Source organism: Armigeres subalbatus, chromosome 2, assembly GCF_024139115.2.
Source record: "Armigeres subalbatus isolate Guangzhou_Male chromosome 2, GZ_Asu_2, whole genome shotgun sequence".
Classification (NCBI taxonomy): Eukaryota; Metazoa; Arthropoda; class Insecta; order Diptera; family Culicidae; genus Armigeres; species Armigeres subalbatus.
This window is the reverse complement of record NC_085140.1, coordinates 72,965,314-72,992,761: the sequence shown is the minus strand read 5'-3', so window position 1 is coordinate 72,992,761 and position 27,448 is coordinate 72,965,314. Positions and strand designations below refer to the sequence as shown.

General features: G+C 40.8%; 1 long non-coding RNA gene across 1 annotated transcript in view; it reads left to right on the top strand.

The window, feature by feature from the left end:
- LOC134209077 (uncharacterized) overlaps positions 1-27,448 on the top strand; it is a 90,547-nt gene that overhangs the window by 28,856 nt on the left and 34,243 nt on the right. The window contains exon 3 of the long non-coding RNA XR_009978718.1: positions 20,619-20,659. This is a non-coding gene — a long non-coding RNA (uncharacterized LOC134209077). The remainder of the gene's footprint in view (positions 1-20,618; positions 20,660-27,448) is intronic.

Here is a 27,448-nt window from a genome sequence, read left to right as displayed (position 1 = left end):
TCGATCGGTGGGAGACAATGCAAGGAAGCAGTAGAAGACGACTGCAAAAGTCGGCGGCTTCTTGAGTTTAACAACAGAAAAAAAATAAATAAAAATAAGCGGATCCCTCGGAACGGGGACGAAAACTCAAAGTGTGTGCGCGCGCGAGGGAAAGGTGAAAGTAATTTCGAGTGCGGTTTGTTGAGGTTCCCCCGGCCATATGCACTGGACGACGATGACGACGACGACGAGTGGTTCGAAAAATTCGGTGCTCGTCGAACTCGAGGGATTTTTTTTTCTTGACGGGGGGAAGGAAGAAGTGTACCGAGTGGCGGGGCGGGGAAATAGTGATGAGCGCTAACGATGTGAGGCTAATTGTTGGCGGCAGTTGTGGTCAACTTTGAGGATTTTTGGTTCGGAAAATTCGTTGTCGTTTTACGGGACGAACGACGAGTTAAATGGGCGAGAAAAACTGTTTGTTGGGTGGACGGTCAAATGCCGACGGTGTTTTTTTAGTTTTGTGCATAATGTGTGTTAGGTAATGGTGCCCCGAAAGTCAACTTTTTTTTAGTATTGACAGAAATTAATAATTGTCAATTGACATGAAGTCGTTTATTATTCACAAATTACAATAGTTATTGAAAAAACATACATTTTGGAGAAATGTTGGAAGCTAGACGGAATTTTCTGGAAGCATGTGAGCATAACCGTTATGTTGTCCAGTCCCAAACTTTATTTTGTTTCTTGGGTGCAACAATCTCTTACAGGGATTATACACTAAAGAGCTCAGCAGAATAGATACGTTTGGGTACGTTTTGACAGTTTCCCATGACTACGAAGCAATACCATGTTTGAGGCTGGGTTCGATTCCCGGGCCGGTCTAGAACATTATCGAATTGGAAAATTTCTCTACTTCTCTGGGCATAACTGCATCATCGTGTTAACCTTATGATATACGAATGCAAAAATAATAACTCGGCTAACAAACCTTGCAGTTAACAACTGTGGAAGTGCTTAATGAACACTAAGTTGCGAGGTGGCAATGTCCAAGTGGGTGATGTAAAGCTAATGGAAAGAAGAATAAGATTTTTTGCTTTTCTTTTCAAGTCTTTCTTACTTCTGCAATGTGTTCTTTGAACTTGACATCTGAAGATATGTGGGTTCGGCCTACATCAATCCTTAATTAAAACATTTACTTTGTACTTTGTAAAACACAACCATGCCTTAAGTTGGTTATATCGTCAAGAATTTATTGAATCAATGCCCAATTTCCTTAGTCATAGATCTTTTCGATGACGTGTGGATCATAGAAGACCGGAACTCTCACCAGAGTGTCAGCGTTGTCTGTTGCTTCCGGCTTTGTGTTCGTTCCTACTTTTTAAGGAAAATAATTTTAAATTTCTGTAAAAGATCTTCCAGATCTCTCTTTGTGGTCTCCAGTTAGCCTTGCGTGCAAAGACGTAGGAATGCCAATCCGGAGATGGCGAGCTCTATTCGACACCCTGGGCATAATATATCCATCGTACTTGACACACAATATACATACTCATGCATTTGCGGGCTGTTAATTCTTACAATTAACAACTGTGGAAATGCCAATAGAACACCAAGTTGAAAAGCAGGCCAAGTTCCAGTTGGAATGTAGAGCCACAGAAGAAGAAGAAGATCTTCCAGGTCATCAACTCAGAATAAATTTTAATGCTCCAACCTTTTCTGAATATTTATACAGAAATTCTGTCGAAAATGTTTACAGAAGTTTTCTTCAAATAGCTTCGTAAACTAACAAAGTTCCTAAACTAAGATCTCTGAGGTGGGCCGGAAGTTGATCTGAAATACTTCTTCGGGTTTTTAAAGAAAATTACCTCTAAGATTTAGTCAACAATTTGTTTAGAAACGAGTTTTAATAATTTCAATGGAGTGCCTCCAGCATTTGCTACAGATCATGTTTTATCATTGTTATTAAGAACTGTAATAAAAATTAAACTTTTTATACCAGACACAAAATCGTCAACATATCACATTTCGACGGACAGAGCACACACACAAACGTGAAATACACACCGGAATGTCGAAAAAAGACGCAATACGGAAATGCTAACATAATAATCCAAACACAGACGTACATGTTTATAACAGAATTAGAGGCGAAAGCTCAGAATGTTCCGTTAGGATACGGCAGGCATAAAGCTTTTTTTATATAGAAGTAGATTTGAAAGCAAATCAACAATACATTTATGCCCTGGGGAGTCGAGAAAATCCAGCCACCATAGTCTTGCTTTGTAGCCGCGCATCTTACCGCACAGCTAAGGAGGGCCCCTATGATAAATGATGAAGATTTGAAAACGAGTGGATGGCAATTTTTGTGACGATATAAATCTAACGACTTCATTCTGTCAAACTCCCATATGAAGATGAAGGAAAAAGTATCAGTGTGGAAGCTGATATTTCTCCACTGGCTTAACCTGTTTTTTTATGGAATGAAAGGACACTAGCCGTTATCTGGGAGGGAGAAACAGATACGAAAAATGTGTGTGTCAAGCCAAGCCGAAATCAAGCTGTAAGTGTGAGCCGAAAACGAAAGGGCCCATTCCCAAATTACATAACGCTTTAGGGGGTGGGAGGGAGTCTGTCCGAGCGTTACGGCCGATACAAATTTTAGAACCCTTCCATACAAAACACGTTACGAGGGGGTGGGTGGGGGTTGAAAATTGTCTATTTTAGCGTTATGTAATTTGTGAATGAACCCAAACTCTAGGCAAGAAAATTTTTGAAAGCAATATAACAACAATAACACGCAAAACAGAATTTAGTCATTTCATGTGGCGCCTATGTTGATTGTTTTTTTCTTGTTGAAAATTCACTTGTTGCATGACGACAGTATATACTTAATTTGAAGTGTAGTATCAAGAGCTCCCTCCCAGGCCGTTATCATCCCATAAATTAAAAAAAAATCCAAAATAAAACACTTCCGTGTGGCTGAAAGATCGATCTGATGTTGGCTCAAAATCAGACGAAAGTCAGACAAATTTTTGATATTCCGCATAAAATATTTGAAGGCTTATCGAAACTTTTTTGCTATTCGGGCGGACGTTATTTTGTAAACAAACATTCTTCTATCAATTCCGCTGAATGCAAGCATTTTTCTGCAAAACTAATGGGCCAAACACAATTGATACGTTTGCGTGCATTTTGACAGTTTTCCCATGGGAAAACTCTCCTATCTGATAGCGGAAATCTTGTTTTGTTTTGTTTTGTCGAATTCAAATCGTAGTTGTCTCAGGGAAAGGTTGATTTAGCAGGAATTTGCTTTCCAATGTTTGGTTAAAATATTATAACACCAACATTTCAAAGTCCCGATATAAGCTCTTTGAAAAATTTTGTCTATAAATAAACGTTCTCCTCCATTAAATTCTTCTCAAATTACATCGACTGATCCACCAGTCTTTAAGAACTATAAAAGTGGATCTAAAATCTGAGAATTTTTTTTCATAACTTCTAAATCTTACAGGAACTTTTAAAAATTGTATCTTGAAAATGCATTATCTTTGCTTCTCAGAACTGTGTAGAACAGTAAATGATTCTGAAGTCACTATTAGACTCAATAAAACGCTTGTACTTATTTCTTTAAGGTTTTTACCTTTGTGAATTAATCCATCACTTCCAGCAGAGAATTTATAAAATGCATGGATCATCAATCGGAACTGCTAATGAACTATGGACCTTCTTCTAGGATCGCTACAACAGTTTATTTCAGTACCCCTATTTTGTCCTCTATCTGATAGCTCTATTATTAAAAAAGCGAATTTAAAGTAGGTCTGAAAAAGTTTTCCAGAAATTTGTTCTAAGAATCTTACGCTTTCCTGAAAGGGTGAGTAATCATTTTATTTTCCTAGGAGAAGTTGGATTAAACGCTTAACTATGTCCCATGATAGTGGATGGCAGTAAACATGTAACTTATTTTTTTCATCTCTTCAAGAGACGCAACCAGGAATGTTTTTTTTTGTAAGAATGTTGAGCCTTCAAAACAGAAAGATGATTCCGAAACAGTTTGCTAGTCGTCGTTTAACCGTGACGGGTACATTACATTGTAAATGGTTCTTGCATCATACTCAGTGTTAAATTGTGTTAAACTTATTATATAATGTTTTTTTGCTTTGAACTAAGGCTGTGAACCATTCCACCGATTCATTTAACTTTTAGTTAAAATTCGACAGTTCGATGGTTATTTCGCCGTGGTTAAAAATAACCCTGCTCCGGAGCATGGTTAGATTTGACAGTTCGATAGTTAAACTTTGTTCGCGAGAAAATTGGCGCCAAATCCATTTCGTTCCGAATAACTATCAATCTGTCAAAACTCAAATGGGTCGGCTTCGGAGTAAAATTTTAACCACGATGGGAAAATAACCATCGGAGTGTCAAATTTTAACTAAAAGTTAAACGAATCAGTGGAATGGTTCACATCCTAAGTAAGGCAAAAGATTAGATGACTCCTTTTCCCAAAAGACACATTTTCCTGATTTACTGTTTTTGTTTAGTTGTGTTTAAACTTCATGATTTTACAAAACAATGCATTGTTTCATAGCTTTCCACATCGAGTTATGTTTTTGTTTCAATTAAAACATTTTTAGTAACGTTTGAAGTTCGAGTAATCACATGACCTGTGTTGACTCAATCTAGAAAATATCCGGATTTTGGCCGATGTGACCAAGAAATCCTAAACATACCATCACAATACCATTCTCATCATTGCAATTGTGTATTCGCAAAGTTGGATTATGTCGAACAATTCCCCTTGAGCAATTTTCAATACCGGTTCATTCAGTTGAGCTTGGTAACTTGGTGTTTTGGGGATTGGCATTGAAGCAGATCTATGAGTTGATCTATGATATACGCTTCCACAGTCCAGTGACCTCATCATCGGTTATATTGATCTTGACATGGAGTCGGGTTTCGTGAAAATTGTGCAGAGTGATTTTATTAATTTGAGGAGAAAACGTTCCCTCTTCTACACGCAAAAAAAGTGTTCATGAATTCGTGAACTAACGAGTTCACGGTGTATTTTTTCGGGAACAACAGTCACGGATTCGGGAATACAGTCACGTTTTCTGGAACGTTCTGGAAAACGTGACTGGTGTTCCCGAATCCATGAATTAAATCACGGTGTATTTTTGCTGGTTTTCAAATTCGGGAACGTTTTTTTTGCGTGTACATAGCCTGTTTGAACCAATTTTACAGAAGTTTCTTAGCGCAGTAAGCCAGTTGAAATATTCGTCTTTATTCTAGCATTGGTAAGTTCCTGCTGCTATAGGAGTTTCTCAACTGATTTTTAACAATATGGGCGGTTCTTCCTGGTGAAGCCTTTGAAGACACAAGCTTCGCAGAGCACTCTGCGTGGTATGGGACAATCAGCAAGATCTTGTTCTGCTCCACAATTAAACACCAGAGTAAAAAGTCCTGGCCTTGTCGTTTGTTGCTTCCAAATACCTTCGAGAGGGCTAAGAACATACCAACTAAGGCATTTCGGCAATCGTACCACATATTTTATTTTTAAGAACTCGACTATATCTGTGAGCCCCTGTTTCATGGCTTGAAAGGGGTTTTTGACCTGCAAATGAAGTTGCTGGAACGAATCGCTTTTTTGTTACCGCGTTCGGTAGACTTTCGGCGTCATAGTGTCGAAACTCATGTTTGAGCCATGAGCTAGAAGTAAGTTTGGATTCCAGTACGCTGTATACCAGCTCAATGCCTTGCCATCGAAAAATATATGAATCAAACAAATCATCAGTTGACGTATATTCGGATATGGCCAACAACTGTTGAATCTGAGTCAGTAAATCATTCCAACAGAAACCCTGATAGTTTACTTCTTATTTTATTTGTTTATGAATGGTTTTTGACACTATCATAGTACCTCCTTAAAAATCGGGCCAATTTACTCGCAGCAGCAGCAGCAATTACTTGTGGAGCTTCCTGGTACTCTACGAACGGATTAATGCTATTGGAAGCTTTGCGGGTGGAGAAGATCTCTTCATACCTTTATTTATCCCACTGATTTGTGTTGATAGAGCCTTAAGCATGTTTCCTATAACTGTCATAGCTTGATTAAATTGCTCCACTATGTCACATTGAGGTTGTTTAGAAAATGCGCCTAATGAGCATCTCGTTCGGGCCAGGATTGCTTGTGGTACCATTTCTCTTGCAGTTTGATCAAGAAGCTTGCCCTCACTCTCGGCTTCCGGTTCAGATTCCGTGGAAAGGGCATCGTTTGACCAGAAGTGTCTAACGGGCTTTGAAAAGCTCCGCCGGTTCTCCGATAGCGTGATTCTTAATTACGGCGGATCGATGACCTATGGAAAAACAGCCGAACGTTGTACTTGTTCTTGATTTGCATATTGCCGCACCTTGGAAGCTGATAGTGCGTTTATTCAACCAAAAATAGTCTTCAACAGCTAATGAAACTAGCTTATTCAGCTTGAAATGCTTGTAGACAATTCTTGCCAGTTATTGTTCGAGTTTCATGAAGAAATAAGTACACGGATCTAAGTCAATCTCTGGATTCTAAACAAGTTGAATAATAAAATCGTGACCTTTTCTTTCATATCTCAATACTTGCCATATGTTGTATCCTACGTCGTTTACAGCGCAATTCGTCACAATCAAGCTCCCCGGGAGACAGATGGTCTACCCGCTACCCGTAAGAAGGTTGAATCCCGAACACTTGGACACAGACACGCCAGGTGACATGGTTCGGAAAGTGGATAACAATGGGTCGTGGGAAGTATTTAGAGCATTTATCTTAGGACAACAATCCTAAACAACTGACCATGAACCGTTATGTCCTTCAACAAAATTATTCGCGAAGTGTTCCCGTTAATCACTACTAGTATCGGGTCTTCACCAGCGGACCAACAAAAAATTCAGCACCTAATGTGACTATAGTGGAATTGAGAGATTTCTTGCTGTCCCGAAATGGGATAGCCTAGACCCCAAGAAAGAATTTTCCAACGGTGGTATTTTATTTCGCTATCAAAGGGGTAGCTAGACCTCGGACTACTCGCCGAAAGCACTGTCTTCACGAGTATCGCCAGAAAGCTGATCTGGATACTGGCATGAAAACGATCTTGTTCTTCCTCGTCGAAAATAAAATCGCCTAGTTGATGACTACCGTAAACGATAGTCGATAGTCGTGAGCCAGCACAATGGTTGTTACCGGCAAACCATAAGTAACTTTGGGTGACGGAGCACACGGTAAGCTCACTTAGCGGAGTTCTGACACTCCCCATGGGGGTACATATTAGGAAATCGCTTTCCTATGGTCTTTTGAATGTAACACGAGCTTTCTCTGAATAACTCTGCGAAAGAGTATACAAATTGAGAAAAAATACCGCCTTTGGTAATTCATTTTCCGAATTTTCACCAGTTGAAAGTTAGTTTATCCAGTTTTCCGTGAGTTTGATCAGAATGCTCGGAGCGGTGGGTGCAGTTGACCTTCTCAAACGTCAAATCAGAGACTGATCCGCAGGCAAGTTGGCGGCCATTGCCACTCGCGGAAAACTGGATGGTTTCGATTAATCACAAATTACCGAAGAATCTTCAATTTAAAACAGCACTTTCTGTCAAATTTACCGACATTTCGGTATCATTTACCGAAAAATCTGTTGGGAGATTTACCGAAAATTTGTAATTTTCAGTTTTTCGATCGGTATTAGGAAAAAAATCTCAACAGGAATTTTTTTTTTTGACATCGTTTCACAATTTTACCATATTTACATTTATGACAGACTTGATTTTTCCGAAGAACCTGCTCCTAAATGTCGTCTTCACCATATGTGGGTGTGCTCATTCTATCCCTCACTGGCTGGTAGTGATGTTTTAGAAAAAGCTGACAGTACATATTACAGACAGATTTAGTCCAGAAGTTAGAAGGTGCTACCTCAGCTTCAGCTCGAGTAGCACATTTCAGACTCCCTGGTACTTCATGACCAGTACGAGATCACTTTTGCGTACAATAAGCCCCGCCTGTTTATGCTACCATTATCAACTGGATGAAGGATCTATTAACAAACTTTCGGATTTATAAATCCGGCACGTACATATATAGTTTTTAAAATGATATTAAAGTACAAACTAACAAATCGAAACAATTTCACCAAGTCACAGCAAATCCAGAGGACCACGTGGACATGTTAACTAGTAGAAATTGCGAAGCCAATTCCCGTCCAAATCTCGGAGTTCTGCTGGCAACAATTGTAATTCCAAACAAACGGTGCGGAGTTTCACAATTGACACTACTTTATACCACGGGCCAAAAAATCAATGACTCGTCGCGAAACTCATAAAAAATTAAAATTCAGGGAGAGAACGCGTTGCGAAAAAACATGACATGCGGTCTCAAGCGCGGCACACTACGATCATTCTCGTCTCATGCTTCATCATGTCTCAATAACAGTAGTTTTCCGAAATACTTCCACGTTCTTCGATCACATACCTTCTCGTACTTCAGCTTCTTGGTCTTGCCATTTTACTACTTGCTAGTCGGTCCAAAATACTGAAAATTAAAAAATAAAACCAGAATAATCCACCTAGCGGTGATGGTACCTTTCTCATGTATTATAAAATGTAACGAAAAAAGCACATAAGATCAGAATTGCACTTTAGGGAAATAGATTCAGTTATTTCCACCAATTTACATTCATTTTAATGTATTGCATCAGTTTAAAAAAAAACCCTTGGAAAACATGAAGAATGAATTGTTTTATTATTAACTCCGAAACACAATGGCAGATTAGGCCAATTTTAGATAGCAAAAAATTAGAAAGGAATGTGTTCCAAGATAATTCTGTTCCAAGAAAATCGAATAAGGCTAAGTACAAAAATGTGTGTCTCACATTTTTTTGTACACCCACACATGCATACATACACAAGGCAAAAATTAAATAATTTCAGGTGATATTTTGTTATTGCATAACCGCAGGAATGCAATTCTGCGGAAATTCCTCTATAGTTTTCAATTCGTTTCATCACGTGGGAAATTCTGTTGAAAACGAACTGGTTGCTGATGCTGGGCAAACAATATGGCTTTCGTCAAAACCGACGCTGTCTTGTTTTTTGTATTTACTGAATTTCGGTAATGAGCTGCATATTTTACAGATGCATCAGCTACTTTATCAACTAAAGCCTGTTCTACAGCGCATTTACAAAATTATCAATAAATAATTTCACAGTGGTCGGTAAACTCCAGTAAAAGTACCGAAACACTTGTAAACTTGTGAATTGACGATCTTTTTGTTGAATTATTTGACCGAACTCAGATTCTCTGTTTAAGTGTTCAGTTCACTTCCTTTAATAAAGAATTAAAAAAAAAATCAGTTCACTTCTACACTGAGGAGACTGCTTGTGGTTGTAAGATTTGCTTACGATCAGACTTTCCATAAGCATTGAACTATGACATCTTACTGTTTATTCAATACTAGCAGACCCGACGACTTTGTTCGCTTAAATATGATTTATTCTCTGAATTTATTTTACAATTTATTTAGAAGACAAATAATGAATCGATTCTTCAGGGGAGGGGTCTCGGTTACCATAGAAACAATTCCTTGTCTTCAAAAGCCTCCAACCATCAAATTTTATACTATTGGTTTGATCGATTCTTTTTAAATCATTTGTATGGGAGCCACCCTTTTCAGAAGGGGGCTTGCAGAAACTCCAGATTTGGTTCCAGATTGCCAGATTTGGTTCCATTTGCTTAAGTTATAACGAAATTTTTGTTTAATTTGTATGGGAGGGGAGAAGGGGAGAAGGGTCTCGAACCATCTTCAGAACCTTTCCCGGCAGTAAAAACCTCCGCAAATAAATTTTCACGACGATCAGTTCAGTAGTTTCCGAGTCTATGAGGGTCATAGAGACAGAAGCTTTGGTGTCTTGTGTTATGAACTTATTATTCTACTTCTTCTTTTTCTTCTTCTTCTTCTTCTTATTGGTATTACATCCCTACACTGGGACAGAGCCGCCTCGCAGTGTTCATTAAGCGCTTCCACAGTTAATAACTGCGAGGTTTCTAAGCCAAGTTACCATTTTTGCATTCGTATATTATGAGGCTAAACACGATGATACTTTTATGCCTAGGGATGTCAAGACAATTTCCAATACGAGAATTGCCTAGACCGGCACCGGGAATCGAACCCAGCCACCCTCAGCATGATCATGCTTTGTAGCCGCGCGTCTAAGGAGGGCCCTTCATGAACACACGCCTCATAATCACAACTTCCATGGTTCGAAACCGGGTACCAATTTTTTCAAAAAAAAAAAACTGATAATATTGCATAGGACATACAACTTAGGCTTACCTTACTCAGGTATCCTTTGGGAGGACATGTCCTCCTTTTTCAGACAATGTTCTCCCGTCCTCCTTTGAGCCAAATGTGTCCTCCTTTTGACGAAAGGACATCACACATTTATTATGTTTCACAAACGACTGCCGCAAAATAATCTTCAAATCTTTAGAGTGAACGCATCTATCAGCTTAAGATTCTTTAGACACTCTGAAAACCATTTCCTACAAGTCAATGGATTGCACAGTTGCATTGACGAGACATTGCTAGAAACTTGAGGTGAATCGGAACGAACTTCGTAAAAAAATCACAGAGTTTATTATTTTAATTATTTTGTTTCGTTTTGATGAGTTAAAAAATGAAATAAAACGACAACCCGCGGAGTTCCGAAGTAAATTTTAGCCGTTACTCCAATTGGTCGTCTGAATGGTTCCGAGTTGGCAATTGTACATTAGTTAGACTAAAAATCGGTCTCTGCAGCATTGTAAAAGCAAAACCAGTACAGCACCATGCTTTGACTATTTTTTTCGTCCTAGAGACTTACGTCCAGGGTTGGGAAAAATCAAATTTTCGAAAAATCGAGAATGATCAAACTCACCCGCGATTTTACTTTTAAATTATCAAGTGATTAAAACTCGCCACCGATTAAGAATCGTTTGAAAATCGTATCTTGATTTGAAGCATTTACCGTTACATTTTAAACTCTTTTTCCTCACTAGCATGAAGCTATAACGCCAAATAGAAGATATAACGGGACTGTTAACAATTCGCTATTATTAGTGAAGATTAATGATTAAATGAAAATTCTGTGTTTATTATCGTTTGAGTACAAAATTTGAGAAGTTGTCGCCGTTGACAACTCGCCTACTGTTTTCACGTGAGAAGTTTTCACATGAAAATTGCAATCATGATCGTCTGATAATGATTAAGCACAACACTGCTTACGTCTTTATCCATGTTATTTACATCCTTCGGAGGGACACTTGGTGACCTTCCAGAGCTAATTTCTAGTCACTTCATAGGCTCTGATCTAGCTCTTAGATTTCTGTACCAATGGTTGGAAAAGGTGGCTTTGTAGGACAAATAAAAAAATACTTTTTTAGGATTTTTTAGGAGCTTCCGAAGGATTAATTATTGCGTACCTATGGTCAAAGAATGGTCCTTGCGTTGTACAAAAATATATCGATATTTTGTTTAGTTTTGTTTTTAATCAGCATTCGACATGAAAAAAGTTTGGTATTATATACCGCTGTTGAAGAATTCTTTCAGAAAATCTGACAAATATTGTAAAAAATAGGATAATATAATGTTGAGAACATTTACATAAAATCAAATGTCCTCTTTTTAGAAAAAATCTGGTAAGCCTAATACAACTAGAGAATCCTATGAAAATCAATACATCGCAAAGTTCTTCATCGCATCATGCCATCTATCTTCAAATCACTGTTCTACGATATTTCTCCACACATTTTTCCATATGAACTTCCAATGAATTTAATACCGTCCACTCGTTAACTGATTCTGTTGAAATTTTGAGCATCAAGGCATCAAATGGAATAGAATACACAGATAGAAAAATCCACTGAAATTTATGCTATCAATCATGCACATAAATGGAACGTCATTATTAGCGTAATTCCACGACGGATATAGCCTAAATGTATACAATATTTGACGTGAATCGTCTATATTGCATGCAAGTTGTAAGCAATCTTGTTAGGAAGAGGGCCATTTCAGCGACGAATAGCGTAAATTTCCGCATGGCAAGTTTTACGCGCTGTTTTCTTTTCATTATTTTTTTCTGTGTAAGAAAGCGGCCCATCAAAAAATTGAAAAGATGTTTTTGAGCCACCTTAATCTGCAGTATTCGAATAATCATTAGATGACATTTCTGCACTCAAAAACGAAAATGCCTGATTTTGATACAATTCTATATAAAAATCTTATAAAACTTGTACAAAATTTAAACTTGTACGAAATTCTTGACTTTTTACGAGTGTTGTGTAAAACTCTTACAATTTGGTATGCCTTTTTTTACTATTATTGTATACAAATATCTTTTTTGTATTTTTTATTGAAATTCTTTACTTGCCAAGATTTTATACCGAATTGTTTCGTTTGTTCATTGAAGTTGCGTTGACGTGTTGTGATTGGAACGACGTGTATGGTAAGAGGCCCCACAACGCTTCCCCACCCAGAGGCCAAACGTCTTTTGTTCTTTTACACATATTTACCGTGATGGGATGGCCGTAACAAAACTAGACTTAACCAGATCAGGCAAAACGCCCTAGTGGGACTAACCTGCAATATACAACGCATCTCCACGCATTCGCCGACGCATTGTACTTTGTTCCCTAGTAAAAATGCGTTTTGTTTCAGGAATTTTTGCCTGAAATGGCCTGATGAGAATAACCTTTTCCATTTTTAATAGGAATTTATTTTCCCGTGCTTTGTTCTTAACTTGTTCAAAAGTTTTTTGATCTAGCCAAGCTTGGACCTAGCTTGTGACCTTTGTTTGTCGGAAGTGGTCTCAGCATGCCCGCAGATGTCTAAAGTTTTTTGACGTAGGGCTACGTCTATGTTGTCTACACTGGAGTACACTTTGCGATTGCAAAAATCGAAAAGCGTCACAAAAATAGGATAGACTTTAGACGTGAATATCTTAGTTGTTTGTTGATGGATCTTCGAATTTCATTGACCATTCGATCGAGGAAGAATCAACACTTCCGATTTCAGCATATCAAAAACTGTTTTGGGCTGTACTTAGAATTGTTTTTTGTTTTTGTTTTCTATTAGTTGGCTTCTTGAGAATATCGTTAGCAGTCTTAGTTTGCTCGTGTTTGTATAACATTTGCTGATACCTCAATATTGATCAAGAAATAAATGGTTATGTTGCTCTGATCGCGTCCGATCTCGCCGATGTGACCATTTTCAGTGATCTTGCACCCACCCAGTTGGAAAGTCTCCTATCATTGAATTAAAAATTAGATTCTTCTCGATGTGATCAGCTAGTTCTGGCTTAGGAAAACCACTAAACCCACTCGGAATCGAACCAACCGGTTCCATGGGGAAACTTTCCACCCCTTCTCCTCCCTAATCGGCCCAACAACAGTCCCACACTGCGCTGGTAGCGGCCATTTTTATGGTAATTCAGCGATAAATTTAAGCCCAAACAATCAACCGTAGTGGCAACAGGCAAAATCTCTTCGGGCACGTCCAAATCAGAGGCTGTTGCTGGTGCCGTCGTCCGCCGTACGAAGAAAACAACGATTATGGATTCAACATCACCACAATTTATATGTTAATTCGGGACATCACTTGGCTAATTTATGCCACTCGGTCGGGCCTAGCTAGACCCGAGAGCCCGAAACGTTCATTTCACCGGTTCGATCGCTTCAACATCAACAACAACAACAGTTGTTTTGGGTTGTACTTGGGCTCTACTAATTTTGAAGAGATCCGCGCGGCTTAACGCCAGCTTTCATAATTACCCATTAATAGGTTAAAAAAGTTGCGTTAAACACGGTGCTGCTGGGCGAGAATACCGTCGAACGGCATCGACACTTGTTGAACTTCACTTTACTTCAATCTCAAGGACACTCGTGTCGCCGTCGTCATCGCCGTTGCCTTATACGACCAATCCTCTTTTTTTATTTGCGGTTTTCTGTCGGGTTTGTTGGCCGGAAAGAAGGCGCGGGGCGAGTCACATTCTAAACATGAAACCCTACGCGAGAACGACCTCGGCAGCTTCGGGACTTCTCTAAGCGTTGGTCGCCGTCATCGTCGTCCGTTGATCGGGTTGTGAACTCCGAAGAAAAAAAAAAGAATCAACGAAAAGAACTCAGCCTCAGCCTCAAAACCTCTTCTTGGTTTTTTGGGAAAGAGTGAGTTGGTTTCTGTTTGAGCAGTAAGAACAGCACCAACCACACGAGAAGAAAGATTGCTTTGGAAATAACACAGAAGGAAACGGCGAAGACGAAGACGACGAGCAAGAAGTGGATGATGAAAAAATGTAATAAAATCCACTTGGTCCGGTCTCTTGCCGCTTCTCTGTATCTCGACTCCGACCGAAGGCGCGTATTCTTGTGGAGTATTTATTTTTTGTGTGTCTAACCCCTCGCCGCCGGTCCGGGCAAGGGGTACGCAAACGCTGGCTGCGGTAGAAAACGGCTTAAATTTCTTCCCGCAGTCTTCGAGGGCTTCACAGGCTTTTAAATAAGAGGGAACAGGCAACCTCCCCTTCGCGGCCGTCTCGCCGCCGCCACTCTCGGCAGTGGTGGTCTTCTTTGTGCTTTTGGTCTTCGTTATGCCGATATGGGATTCCTCCCGCCGAGAATCTCCGACAGCTCCAAACTCGACGGAACAACGCTCAAATATGACGCGCAGTCTGCTGAAGGCGTTTCGATTTTTGAACTCCGAATGTGGAAAAATACGCCAATTTTTGACAAATCGCTCTTTAATAGAAATGGTCCAGCCGGGCAACGACTGGCAGATGTTCGATTTGGGATGAGAATTAATCGCTGCTCCCCTTGCTGTTTACTGCGCTAGTGGTGGCGACCCTGGCGAGCGTGGTATGGCTTCCAGCGAGTGGAACAGTAAAACAAACACCGCACTCCCGCACCAGCCAGCCGGCAGCAAACAGACAAGATAGTGCTGATCGACGAGGCAGCCGGCAACTCTACGGCTTCTCCAAGGGGCAATACAGCACTCTCCGAATTAATCTTAATTAAAATTAAATTAAATAATAATAGACCACTGTGAGTTTGCTGGCGGAAGGCCGCCATCGTCGTATTTTGAGCTCACTATCATAGACAGCAACCGCATCCGTGGCCAATATTCCGTGTCTTAACCCTCACATACTGCAGTCAAAAACACATGTTCCCTGCCTCCCCGGCCAAGAACGAGCTACAATTTATTGGTGTACTGCAATCAATTTCATTGATACTGAACAGCGCGCGTTCGCCTACTCCTAAGAAGATGCCTTCATCTGGGCCGGATCGAGCACGACCTCTCTTCTCCTCAAAAGAGAAGCCCCCACTATATCGCATTTACCTACGTGTGTTGCGATTTTTCCGGCTCCGAGTTCCGCCAAGTTGTCGTCCGGCCCTGGCCTAGACATAGACAAGACACTTATCAGTTAACTCGGTCTAGTTAGTTCCTCCATCTGACTTTATTGCCCGTCCTCGGAAGATGGGTGCGGGGCGACCTAATCTTGTCGAACCACTCCACCAACCGGAGTAAATTATTATGTTACACACAAAATATTGTTATTGATAACAATCGAAATACGATAAATACGACTCCGCCGGACTGGGAAATCGTCGTCGTCGTCGACGACGAAGACGGACTTTGTTGGCTCGTTGTCTACTGCACGTTCGACTGCTGCGCGCTGATGCTGCTGTGAGCCTGAAATCTATACACTCCTGCTCCCCCTTCCGCTTCCGTACCCAATGCCTTGATAATGAAATTAAATAGGAAAATAATTTAATGACTTGTTTCGGCGCTGCTCTCGTCTGGGATGGTTCGTTTGCGCGGCATCATGAACAGTGTTTTCGATTACTCGCTGTCTCTCTCTCTCGAGCCGGCCTTCGACCCCGACCGCGCGACCGAGACCCGAAAACAGGCCGTCAGGCCAGTCGACGAGGATTGATGATTAATGTTGTTGCCATGGGTAGTCGCTTCTTGTAGGAAAGTTTCATTCTTTTTTTACGCTGCAGTAATCTGACTTTGAAACATGGGTTGGTTGATTTTCGCGGAACAATAATCGAACTCGATTGCATCTTGAGGCGATACAAATGCGACTTGCAACTGCAGTAAGGCACCTGTCGATGTAAAGATGAACCTCAAAATAGGTATTTAACCTTCGATCAGTTGAATCCAGAGATAGGTTTTGTTGAGGCGATAACAAAAAGCTTTGCCGGCTTGACCAAACAAATAATCTGGCAAAGTGACGCATTTGGCTTTGTGCTAAAATTAGTGTTAACGAAAAGTTTGACTGAGCTGATTAAGCTAAAAACAGACATTTGAAGGAGCTTTTGGTTTTCATTCGAATTTCCTTCGGAAATTCATTCAAATTACCACCGGAAATTCATTCGATTTGTTAAGAAAATTATGTTCAGCTTTTTAGTGGAATGTCTTCACTTACCATAAGACGAGTTTATACAATCCCATTTAATTCCACCACTTAATTGTACCTTTACAGATACGTATTTCGACCTTAACAATAAAGTCGTCTTCAGTGTCTCGTACTTGACTCGACTTGACTAAAGTCGAGTCAAGTACGAGACACTGAAGACGACCTTACTGTTAAGGTCGAAATAAGTAGGTCGAAATTTAAAAATGGAATTGTATAAACTCGTCTTATGACATGTGCATTCATTCGAATTTCCATCAGAGATTCATTCAAGTTTTCATCGGAAATTCATTCGAATTTCCATCGGAAATTCATTCGAATTTCCATCGAAAATTCATTCGAATTTCCATCAGAGATTCATTCGAATTTCCATCGAAAATTCATTCGAATTTCCATCGGAAATTCATTCGAATTTCCATCGAAAATTAATTCGAATTTCCATCGGAAATTCATTCATATTTCCATCGGAAATTCATTCGAATTTCCATCGGAAATTCATTCAAATTTCCATCGGAAATTCATTCGAATTTCCATCGGAAATTCATTCGAATTTCCATCGGGAATTCATTCGAATTTCCATCGGAAATTTATTCGAATTTCCAGAGGAAATTCATTCGAATTTCCTTGAAGAATTCATTAGAATTTCCAAAGGAAATTCATTCAAATTTCCATGGGAAATTCATTAAAATTTCCATGGGAAATTCATTTCATTTCAATTCATTCGAATTTCCATGGGAAATTCATTCGAATTTCCATGGGAAATTCATTCGAATTTCCATGAGAAATTCATTCGAATTTCCATGGGAAATTCATTCGAATTTCCATGGGAAATTCATTCGAATTTCCATGGGAAATTCATTCGAATTTCCATGGGAAATTCATTCGAATTTCCATGGGAAATTCATTCGAATTTCCATAGGAAATTCATTCGAATTTCCATCGGAAGTTCATTCGAATTTCCATCGGAAGTTCATTCGACTTCTCATCGGAAATTCATTCGAATTTCAATCGGAGATTCATTCGAATTCCCGTTGGATTTTCATTCGAATTTCCATTGGAATTTCATTCGAATTTCCATCGGAAATTCATTCGAATTTCCATCGGAAATTCATTCGAATTTCCATCGGAAATTCATTCAATTTCCATCGGAAATTCATTCGAATTTCCATCGGAAATTCATTCAATTTCCATCGAAATTCATTCAATTTCCATCGGAAATTCATTCAATTTCCATCGGAAATTCATTCGAATTTCCATCGGAAATTCATTCAATTTCCATCGGAAATTCATTCAATTTCCATCGGAAATTTATTCAATTTCCATCGGAAATTCATTCTAATTTCCATCGGAAATTCATTCGAATATCCATCGGAACTTCATTCGAATATCCATCGGAAATTCATTCGAATTTCCATCGGAAATTCACTCGTCTTATGACATGTGCATTCATTCGAATTTCCATCAGAGATTCATTCAAGTTTTCATCGGAAATTCATTCGAATTTCCATCGGAAATTTATTCGAATTTCCATCGGAAATTCATTCTAATTTCCATCGGAAATTCATTCGAATATCCATCGGAAATTCATTCGAATTTCCAACGGAAATTCATTCGAATTTCCAACGGAAATTCATTCGAATTTCCAACGGAAATTCATTCGAATTTCCAACGGAAATTCATTCGAATTTCCAACGGAAATTCATTCGAATTTCCATCGGAAATTCATTCGAATTTCCATCGGAAATTCATTCGAATTTCCATCGAAAATTCATTCGAATTTCCATCGGAAATTCATTCGAATTTCCATCGAAAATTCATTCGAATTTCCATCGGAAATTCATTCGAATTTCCATCGGAAATTCATTCGAATTTCCAAAGGAAATTCATTCGAATTTCCAAAGGAAATTTATTCGAATTTCCAAAGGAAATTTATTCGAATTTCCAAAGGAAATTTATTCGAATTTCCAAAGGAAATTCATTCGAATTTCCAAAGGAAATTCATTCGAATTTCCAAAGGAAATTCATTCGAATTTCCAAAGGAAATTCATTCGAATTTCCAAAGGAAATTCGTTCGAATTTCCAAAGGAAATTCGTTCGAATTTCCAAAGGAAATTCGTTCGAATTTCCAAAGGAAATTCGTTCGAATTTCCAAAGGAAATTCGTTCGAATTTCCAAAGGAAATTCGTTCGAATTTCCAAAGGAAATTCGTTCGAATTTCCAAAGGAAATTCATTCGAATTTCCAAAGGAAATTCATTCGATTTCCAAAGAAATTCATTCAATTTCCAAAGGAAATTCATTCAATTTCAAAGGAAATTCATTCAATTTCCAAAGGAAATTCATTCGAATTTCCAAAGGAAATTCATTCAATTTCAAAGGAAATTCATTCAATTTCCAAAGGAAATTCATTCAATTCAAAGGAAATTCATTCAATTTCAAAGGAAATTCATTCAATTTCAAAGGAAATTCATTCAATTTCAAAGGAAATTCATTCCAATTTCCAAAGGAAATTCATTCAATTTCAAAGAAATTCATTCGAATTCAAAGGAAATTCATTCAATTTCAAAGGAAATTCATTCGAATTTCAGGAAATTCATTCAATTTCCAAAGGAAATTCATTCAATTCAAAGGAAATTCATTCAATTCAAAGGAAATTCATTCAATTTCAAAGGAAATTCATTCGAATTCAAAGGAAATTCATTCGAATTTCCAAAGGAAATTCATTCAATTTCAAAGGAAATTCATTCGAATTCAAAGGAAATTCATTCGAATTTCCAAAGGAAATTCATTCAATTTCAAAGGAAATTCATTCAATTTCAAAGGAAATTCATTCGAATTCAAAAGGAAATTCATTCGAATTCAAAGGAAATTCATTCGAATTCAAAGAAATTCATTCAATTCAATGGAAATTCATTCAATTCAATGAAATTCATTCGAATTTCAATGGAAATTCATTCAATTTCAATGGAAATTCATTCCAATTCAATGGAAATTCATTCAATTTCCAAAGGAAATTCATTCAATTTCAAAGGAAATTCATTCAATTTCAAAAGGAGATTCATTCGAATTTCCAAAAGAAATTTATTCGCATTTTCAAAGGAAATTCATTCAATTCAAAGGAAATTCATTCGAATTCAAAGGAAATTCATTCGAATTCAAAGAAATTCATTCGAATTATCAAACGGAAATTCATTCGAATTTTGAAAAGGAAATTCATTCCAATTTTCAAAGGAAATTCATTCAATTTCAAAGGAAATGCATTCGAATTTCCAACGAATTCATTCGAATTCCATTCCAACGTGAATTCATTCGAATTTCCAACGGAAATTCATTCTAATTCTCAACGGAAATTCATTAGAATATTCAACGGAAATTCATTCGAAGATCCAACGGAAATTCATTCGAATTTCCAAACGGAAGTTTTTTTTTCATTCGAATTTTTGAACGGAAATTCATTCGAATTTCCAAACGCAAATCCATTCAAATTTCCAAACGGAAATTCATTCGAATTTCCAAACGGAAATTCATTCGAATTTCCAAACGGAAATTCATTCGAATATTCAAACGAAAATTCATTAGAATTTCCAACGTAAGTTCTTTCGACTTGCCAACGGTAATTCTTTTGACTTTCCAACGGAAATTTATTCGAAAAAATGCATCCCAATTCCCATTTTCAACCAAGTCGGCACTGTTCAAACGTATCTGAATGAGAACAACGTCAGACACGTCTACAATTCAATATTTTGAAAAGCGTATGCGAGAAAAATGATGTATGAAAAGTTGCTGATATATTTGTATTTCACGCACATACTCACGGACATATAAACGTTTGCCCAGTTTGTCGAGCTGAGCCGATTGGGGATATATAATACGAGTCTCCGAGCTTCCTAAAAAAAGTTCCTTTCTGGGTGTGTCGAAGCGAAAAAGCATGCCAGGGAATACTAACCGATACCCTATTCAAAGAATACCTTCAAGTAATAACAAGCCGATAACAGAACACTGTAGTGGATTTCAAGTAAGAAACGGAATCCGTAGATGTTGGTACAAATAATTATAGTGGGAAAAATTGTTATTGTGATCTAATAATTGTTAAGAACCTCCTCAGACAACTTACGCTGTTCACAACCGATTCAAGTAATTTAACTAATTTATTTTTATTTTTTCCTTTTTTCAGGACACTACTCGACCCCTAATCATAAATCATCGTTTTAAATGGTAAGATCTCACCCTTCCGTGCCATCTCAATACAACATTCGCCAACTCGTAAACAAGACAAACTTTTTCAAAAGCCTCATCCCATCTCATTAGCGGATTCCTATTTCTCATTTGTCTACTTAAGACCACACTTAAAGCCCCCGAAAAAAAGAAACTGTTTTCCATTTTCGGGCTCCGAAGAATGCCAAAGTAGTGTGAATAAATGAAAAATGCCTAGATAAATTAATTAGATAAGCATATTTCTTCGCTGGCCCGTGCGTCGCCGTTTCCTCTTTCTCCTAATGCGGCAATAAAGCTGCTGATGGTGTCCGTTGTATGCAAATTAGCTGCTTTACTGCGCCCAAAACGCGTACATTCCTTCGCACCTTGCCGCGCTCCAAAGACGCATTCGTTCGCCATGTGTTGAATCTTCGTTTTCCTCCGTAATCGAAGATACGTTCGGCAAGGGGTCAACGCGCCCATCCCGTCACCCCGTGAAACGCATTGAAAATTAATGATTTACGTTCCTGCCCGGGCCGTAGGTCCATCGCGAAACAAACGTGGCCGCACCGCGGGCGGACCATAGAACACGGTTGACAGTTCAATAGAAAGAAAATATTTTTATTATTCATATTTTGTCATTCTCGGGATATACGCAAAAGCATCGTCGGAGAATCAATTTTCGTCGCTTTTGACAGTCACGAACGGGGACAGGGGGCTGAACGTTGTGCCGCGCATAGCAAGTGGTCCGCGATAGCCGTCGTCGCCGTCGTCGTAGTTTCGAAGAAGTGCTAATTTGAAACGACTGACTAACCAGAGGATCCCGCGTGGTTTGAATGCCGATACTGTTCGCTCGATTGTGCGGCCGAACGGCGCGAAGTGTTGGAAACTGCCAATTTAGCGCACAATTTATGGTGCGGAGTGAAGGCGGCGGGGGCGGCCTGTCAAATGCAAGCAAGTTTCACGCTTCGACGAGAATATTTCTAATGCAAACAGTCGAGGAAAAAACGCAAGCTCTCTAGGAGAAAGGCGCGCATTCTCTGCGTCGGCCGTGGTTGTCGTGCAGCGTGAAGACGAGTGTAAACAGACAATGAGACCTGTTCAACGTGCGATGCGATGCGGGCGTGTGGAATGGGCAAGGCGAGTTGTGACGGGAGACACTCATACTCGAAATTTTAAAAGTAAATATTTTCTTTTCCCTGGGTGCCCGCGACTAGTCGAGGGGCACTCGAACGCGGGAATGCACGCACGACTGGACGGCCGGACGGAAGAGACGTGCTGTCACTTGTTACCGTCATCGTTCGGAGTATTGTTATCGTCATCAGCGCGCATTTTACACACACCTAGCGCAGGGAGAGACCATGGGCGTAAATTAATAAACAAACAGGAGACTTCGATGTTTATTTGGTTTGGTGTTTCTCTCTTGCCGCCTATCCCCTTGTTTACCGTTGGATTTGGTCGCAACTTCACCTTGCGACCTTCTCGAACGCAGCGAGGTTTGACAGGTTGCCGAGTTTGACGGCACTACTGTCCGGTTGCTGCACCGGATCTCATCGCTTCGAGGATAATTTGGAATATAATTTTTCAACACTTCAAATTTCCCGTAATGCAATCATTAGCACGAGGTGGAAATGCCGGAGGAGCAATGAAAATGGCTCACAAGAAGCAGAAAACGATAGATCCACCAGCAGACGAGAAACCGATCCGAACCCCCTGAAGGGATTTCGGAAGGAAGCGAATTGCTGTGGAGAAAAAAAACGCACACCATGCAGATGTTGGTTGGCTGATTTGCTTCGGCACGGTTTGGAGCGGTTGCTAACCGTGCGAGCTCCTTCGGCGGCTATTATTTATTGAATTGTGAATGCGAAACAGAGATCACGAGCAAAACAACGGCAGCGGTATTTCGCGCGCGCTGCATGCATTGCATAGTGACTCACTTCGCGAGAAGCCCTAAAGGCCAACAAGCTCTCGCTGTATGCGCCGAATCGGAGCAAACAACCTATTATTTAGATTTATCTACTGTTAACCTTCGAAATCGACTCTACGGCTTACGGTTACAGACAGGCATTCCCCTTTTACTAGTTTTTTTTATTCCAGAACAAACGGAACGACACAGAAAGGGAAACACACCTTTTGTACGAATATTCGAAAGTCAACAGGAGCCCGTAGCAGGGAGCGACTCACGCGAGCTTCAGAACGCTGTTGCCTAACATGCCCTTTCCGATCCGTCGTCCAAGATACGCCGATACTTCAATTGCCGAAAATTCATTTCCTTCATATGCGTTTTTGCGCTCGAACAGAATAATGATAGCTGCGCGACCGCCGAAAACATATGTACCCAGTCAGATGGAAGCGCGTTCCTGAGAATAATTGGATTTATTACCTTCGGTCCCGCGGCAGTTTTCGGCTTTTTCTTCGAGTTTTATGCTCCACTTGAACGGCGATCTGCACTCAATTGCGCCAACAAATTCACCAATTGCTCTGGACAAGTTGTAAACAAAGCCGTCTGTCAGAAGTGTCCCTCGTTCGACCGTCGTCGCGTCGGCACGAGGGGTACGACAAGTGCGTTCTATTTTTGTGTCACCGCGTCGCTGTCGTTTCGACATTCATAACCAAACCGGATGCCAGATTCAAACGGCGGCGACGACGACGACGGCTGGTGGCTCGTCGCGTCCAATCTTATCAGCAGGACGAAATCTTTCCACGGCCCGTCGTCGGCATAAAATATGAGAAACCCCCGCAAAATGTTAATGATCGAAACAATATAATAAATGTGCCCCAACCAAACCGTCAGAGTTCGGGCCGGTTCCAGACCGTGGCTAGTTCTCTCGGTTGCCTATTTTGAACCATCCCGTGTGGCGGGCGGCGCGCGGGAGGATGAAAAGAACCGATGCCGCTCGGGCCGTAGTTGGACACGATTATCGGATGCATAAATTACCTCTTCGGTAGGGCTTGTCTCGGCAGCGCGGCGGTTCAGGTTGCCACCGCGGACGCTACGGCGGCGGTGGGTTATTCAACCGTGACGGCGCAGCCCGGAATCCGTGACAGTTACAATCCGGAAAGGTGCAACGTGTCAAAATTCCTGCAGAGTTTTTGTTGCTCGATGCAGTCGTATTCGGGCCCCGTTCGGGAATAGATGCATCTAATTTCCCGACCGATTAGCATCACAATGGCCGAAGTTTACGGCTGGATTTTCTGTTTAGGCCATTCATTTTTTTTTGTATCTGTTTGATTTTTTCGTTTTTATTTATGTGACGGCAGCACCTTTCCCGGATTTCTCTGGGGTTCTGCTGGAATCGCCCGTCGAGAAAGTTATGTACCCCTGTGGAAAATATTCAAATCGAGTCGGCAGACGACACTAAGCATGGAATATACGGTGCCTGTATGTTTACGATTCAGCACACATTCCGTTTGTCGTCGTCGTCGCTGTTGGGTTGGATTGGAAGGAATCCACTTAACATATTTACCCCCTTGAACCGGCCACGATCTGTCAAAAGAAACGCTTCACATGAGTATTGTGCGCCGCGTTGAGCAAAGGAAAGAGAAAAGAGAGTGCTCTTATTATTGCTCTGACAGCAGAAGCGTTTGTTATTCAAATCGAAGCAGGTCGTGCGACCGAGCTCCCGCTTGCTTTGATGGATCCTAATTTATTCAAATTTTCGGGATTGAACGATTTTCCCACGATGATCCGGTGCATTTGGCACACCTGGACCGAGTCACTGTCGTTGAGTGTCTCGATTTTAAGCGTGGGAATTTCTTAATTGATTCAATCCTTACAGCTGTGGCATTATGGTTCGACAGTTGGAAACGAGTGATGAACGCATGCACGAAGCCACTTTAAATTGGTCATTTCCCGATTAAAGTTGCGATGAAAAAAACATCTTGAAATCATCACACGGTACGCGACGAGTTCCCAGAAATCATTCCGTTCGGGAATGCACCGACCGTCCGTTAAAGGGGAGCGAAACTCATGATCCCCACCATCCGATGAGACCGTTGCGATTTCTGGGAAATCTGCACGCACACTTGTCGAACAACTCATGATTCGTTTTCGCTCCATCTCCCGTCCAGTCGTTGACTGCTCATCCGTCAATTTCCGAGGAAACAACACACACCGTTTCTCGTTCAGTTGATGAATTCCTTATATTTATGAGCTGCAGCCGTTCATGTTTTTTTTTCTTTTTTCTTCGGAAAACATGCCGACTTGTTCTCGGATCTTACTCCGTTGTTAATGAGGTCATTAAAACGTTGCTACAGACTGATTGTCGGACGGTTTGTGCATGAGGGAGTAGCTTGCGGATCAACAGCTGGTGACAGTTCTGAGAAGCCGACCATTCTCCGACTCTCCGTTGTCTACGCTACGCTATCTCAGTAGGCCAAATATGGCGGCATTCGTCGCCTACTTCGGCGTCCACGACGAGGGGATCACCGATAACGATCATTCCTGTCTGTGCCCTGACAGAGAAAAATTAAGACAATTCCGTTCGTAAGTGTGTGTTATCCTTCCTAATGAATCGCCATTAGCTGCAGGGATCATGACTAGTCAAATATCCACACGAACTGGAAATTCGAGGGGTGCACCCCTGATCGCTATCTCTAATCCATTTTCGGGCGTCCAGTCACGACGACCGACCGAAATCGGACGCAGGTCCTTCGTCCGTTCAAGGATAAAAAACAAAACATGAACACAAACGCGCACCCCCGAAGACATGCATGTGCCTGATGGAAGCGGGTGTCCGCACATTTCGGTTGCTCCCTCTGTCGGTATTTTCGCTAATTTCCTTCCACCGATCTAATCGGAATACCCCCTCCAGACATTGATTGCGCGCCGAGAAAAACATTTTCCCTTCGTTTTCGTCGTTGTTGTCGGGGCCCAAATAATGACAGGCACAGGAGGCAGAATTTTTCCTTTTTTGGAGCCAAAGCCTTTCGGCATGTTTGTGCGCTGGCCTGCTTTGTTTCCACCGTCGACCCATCACCACCAACGTTTACGGAAACGAGGTCAGTTTCGTTCCGCAGCTTTCGGAGGACTGATTTTCAAACAGCAGCCGCGCCGCCGACCGACACCGTTTTGTATTTTTCTTTTTTCGAGGTTGTTGACGCGTCGCGTCGCTGCCGAAAGCCTCCTCTGTAGATGGCTTTCCATTTACGTAACGAGTTTAATCGCGCTCAACTTTTTCGACCGGCTGTATTACACACATCTATCTATTTGGGAGTTCGGGTTCTATTATCCAACTGCACTGGTGAAGCCGTCGGAGGAAAGCGGGCGAGCGGGGACACAAGTCGCGAACCGAGTCTACAGGCAGAAAATTACGTGGTATGCTTCAATTGCGAGGTAATTCTTTCCGTTCGTTTCCTTTCAGCACGGTCGGTCGATATTATGCATAATCATGCTCTCGGGTTTTCTCCCGGTTCTCGAAAATCTACTTCTACACTGGGTGGAGACGTGCGGAAAAGGTCAGCGCCAAGGGGCGCGCGCGGAGTTACTACTACACTATTTCTTTTCATGCTGCCATTCTGCGTCCCCCCGAGTCTCGCCGCACCACCATGCGCCGTAACTTTTTCTTTAGTAACAGCAGACTCTATTTTGACGGCAACAACGGCTTCGCGGCGAGGCGGCTTATCTCTCAATTCAATTGAATTCAATTGATCGATTTTCCTTTCAGGCGGCTCGGAGGTGGCGGCAGGCGCTGTTGCATGGAAGAACCTCCCGTCCGGCATCCCACATTTCCGCTCCCTCCGAACTGGTCGGAGTCGGATAACAGAAGCCGCCTGACCGCCGTGCATGTTATGAGAAATCATCTTTTTCCATAAATTGCATGCTACGCGAACTCTTCCGCATGTGCTCCGCCTCTGTCTCTCCCTAAATATAAACGTCAAATCACTTATGGTGTCTCGGCCCCCTCGGGGGCTTTATGACTGGTTATGACGTCATCGGCACGTCATCCGAAACAGCCGCACGGCTCACGCGCTGTCGAGGTGTGGCCCGGCGTGTGGTTCCATATGATTTGAATTATGTGATGATCGGCGCTGGACACGATACGACCCGGCTGCACCGCAATCATCGTTATTATTAACTGGACGAGCGAGTGGTTCGGCTGATAGGGCGAGGAGGTGTTTCCGATAACAATCTTTTGGCTTTAAGCCCATCTAAAACGTTGGTGAACTGAATAAGGCATAGCGTTTACATTTTCTTCACACCAATCTCTTCATAATGGTTGAGTGTTCTTCAATTTTGAGCGCATTTTCCCTCCCAGCAATTTATAATCAATAAAAAGTAATATATTTTAGTAATTTTACAATCTGTCTGGAAATTCATCTTGAGCATGTATTCAACTAGATAAAAACTTTGGTTACAAGTCGAAATGTCTTTTTAATTTAATGGCATTCATTTGCTAGTCCCCCTTCTAAATACTTAGTTGATTCCCTACGGAATCTTTAGTGGATTCCGTTTGGAATCCTTACTGGATTCCGTTTGGAATCCTTACTGGATTCCGTTTGGAATCCTTACTGGATTTCGTTTGGAATCCTTACTGGATTCCGTTTGGAATCCTTACTGGATTCCGTTTGGAATCCTTACTGGATTCCGTTTGGAATCCTTACTGGATTCCGTTTGGAATCCTTACTGGATTCCGTTTGGAATCCTCACTGGATTCCGTTTGGAATCCTCACTGGATTCTGTTTGGAATCCTTACTGGATTCTGTTTGGAATCCTTACTGGATTCCGTTTGGAATCCTTACTGGATTCCGTTTGGAATCCTTACTGGATTCCGTTCGGAATCCTTACTGGAATTAGTTTGGAATCCTTAC